The sequence below is a fragment of the Tripterygium wilfordii genome, chromosome 13 (assembly GCF_013401445.1).
Source record: "Tripterygium wilfordii isolate XIE 37 chromosome 13, ASM1340144v1, whole genome shotgun sequence".
Classification (NCBI taxonomy): Eukaryota; Viridiplantae; Streptophyta; class Magnoliopsida; order Celastrales; family Celastraceae; genus Tripterygium; species Tripterygium wilfordii.
The window spans coordinates 6,560,681-6,563,554 of record NC_052244.1 but is presented as its reverse complement, the minus strand read 5'-3'; the positions used below and the strand labels follow the sequence as shown (position 1 = coordinate 6,563,554).

Below are 2,874 nucleotides of genomic sequence, written 5' to 3'. Positions count from 1 at the left end.
GGAAAGGATTGTCGTAGGGTTTGAAAAGTGACATGGGAAGAAAAAAGGGAGTGGAGATGTGCCGCCAGAATTAAGGAAAGAAAGAGAAAATCAAAAGGAAACAAATCAAAATAAAATCACTCGTAAATTAAGAGAAATAAGGAAAGTGGGTCTTGATTCAAGTTACAAATGGAGGTGTTTTTGAAGAGTTCTAATTGAAGGAAATCTCCGATTTGTGTTAGGAAAAGGGCAGCTTTTGTTATTATATGGGAAAATTAAGGATAAGTCCCTTATTAAAAAGTTTTGTTCCAATAAGGATACTCTTAAAAATTTTATTTCATAAAGTCCATATCGTTTGAACTAATATTCCAAGAATGACAAAAATTCAAAATATATGATTTTATTGTCTAAAATACCCTTATTTTCATCCTCAAACATGGCACATGTCTACTGCGCATGATTCATCTTGGACCTCCATAGGAAGCTTTGTCTTCGTGATGTGCCAAATATATACATACATTTGCACATCCTTTACACATAAGTTCATCCCTTTTTGAGTTGATTAAAAGTTGATATTGCCTAAGAAAACTATATTTGCATATTGTAGGTGCCAAGGCAAAAAAGGGAGGAAAAAAGTGCAAAATGAAGATTTGGACTCCAGAACTGATTTCCGATCGATCGGAGCCATTCCCGATCGATCGGACCTGCCAAAACACTAAAAAACTCGTGGGGCAGATTGTATTTCCGATCGATCGGAATAGTGTCCGATCGATCTGAGGTACTATTCACAGCACGAGCAGTTTCGCGAAAAAGTTCCGAATTCACTTGTTTTTAAGCCAAAACGACCCCAACTTGTTTTGAAAACGACATAAGAGTTTGGGGAAGTATAAAAGGGAATAAAATAGGGTTTTGGGGCAGTTCTTGGAGGGTTTTTCATTCTACCACCATTGGAGAGCTTGGAGCCACCATTGAAGCTTGGAGAAGAAGAGGGTCTACAAAGGGGTTTTCTCTCTCCTTTTCTATCCTAGTTTCTATGGTTGATTTCCTTTGTTTAATGATGTATTTTGCTTCCATGAGTGGCTAGATTTCTTACTAGGGTCTTAATGTAACCAAACCTTGAAGATTCAATAAACTTGGTTTCCTTATTTCTTGATTTCTCTCTCTCTATTGATTGTCTATGGATGTGATTAATGCTTTTGAATGTTTGGCCATCATTCAATTGATTTGCTGCCTAGATTGAGACCGAAAGGAGATATCTAGGGTTTACCTCAAGCCATAGATGACATAGGGTGTATGAACCATAGGAATATAGGTTTGTGGCTTATGCAATCGCTAAATGATTTCCATAGTTCTTTATGAGTTTTTGATATATTAATCCGATTGTTAGGAATAACAGGGATTTATGTTGAAAATACGTTTGATGTATCTAGGAATAGAACATTGAATAGGTTGGGAAATCGATTGTCATTATAGAGAGAGGAATTAAGGATTAAGGGACCAAGGGAATTGAATTGGATAGGTGAGGTGACGTTAAGTACCCTAGTGCTTTCCATCCTTGATTTCACACTTGTGTTTGATTTGTCTTTGTTCTTTTTAATTAGTTTAGTTAAAAATCAAAACAAACCGCAAAACCTTTCCCCAATTTGCATAGTTGTTACTAGTTTGACATTGATTTCTATTGCCAACACATCCCTAGTGGAAACGATAATTTACTCACCTCTTTATTACTTGTGCGATTTGTGCGCTTGCAATTAAATCCATATCAAGTTTTTGGCGCCGTTGCCTGGGATTGAGGCAATTGTTTTTTTGTGTCAAATTAGGTTTTCAATTGTGTTAATTGGTTTTTATTTTTCTGCAGAAATTCTTTCTCTTGTATGAGCTTGGGAAGACGTTCTATTAATCCGGAATTAATTGGTATTGATTTGGAGATTGAAAGGACTCTTCACAATCTTAGACGGGAGCTTATTAATAATCAAATGGAAGGCATGGGAGACAATCAAGGAAGGGGGAATGTTGGTGATCTTGGTGGAGCTTTAATTGTGAATGATGGTAATGGTAATGGTGGAGGTGTTAATGGAAGAAATGGTGGTGATGAGGTTGGAGGCCCTCCTAGGCAATTTGATCCTCACTCTCTTGAGAATTGTGCTAGGCCTACTTGAGACACAAATCCTTCAAGCATCCGCTATCCTCCTATCAATGCTACTTATTTTGAGATCAAGCCGGCTATCATCAACATTATCTCTAATTTGGTGGTTTTCTATGGTCTTCCTAATGAAGAGCCCAATGTCCATCTTCGCTCTTTCTTGCATGTGTGCACTACTTTTGGGATTAACGGAGCTTCTAAGGATGCTATCTTGTTGAGGTTATTCCCATTTTATTTGAGGGACAAGGCTAAGGGATGGTTGATGTCCTTGCCTCCCAATTCTATCACCACTTGGGATGAGATGGCGGAGCAATTCTTGACGAAATTCTTTCCTCCGGGCAAGGCGGTGCAAATTAGGACGGATATCATGTCCTTTGCCCAAAAGGATATTGAATCATTTTATGAGGCTTGGGAGCGCTTTAAAGGAATTATTCGAAGTTGCCCAAATCATGGTCTTCCGGAATGGGTGGTGTACCAAGCTTTCTATAATGGGTTGTGCATGCATACTAAGGAGACTATTGATGCGGCTGCGGGAGGTTCTTTTATGACCAAAAATCAAGAGGAGGCTCGGGAATTACTTGATAAAGTGGCCAAGACCACTAACTCTTGGTCCTCGGTGAGGGGGAATCCAAAGCAAGGGGTAAGTTGTAGAGATGATGAAGTTATGTCTACCTTGGCTATTATGGCAAAGAAGATTGAGGCATTGACGCTAAATCAAGCTCAAGGGGTACATGCTATGCAAAACACACATT

The 2,874-nt window shown here is 38.6% G+C and overlaps 1 non-coding gene across 1 annotated transcript; it reads right to left on the bottom strand.

Moving 5' to 3' along the window:
* Window positions 1–2,472: 2,472 nt before the first annotated feature.
* Window positions 2,473–2,578, bottom strand: LOC120013975. The gene has a single exon (XR_005471513.1). It is a non-coding gene; the product is annotated as a small nucleolar RNA R71 (small nucleolar RNA).
* Between the last annotated feature and the right edge of the window lie 296 nt (window positions 2,579–2,874).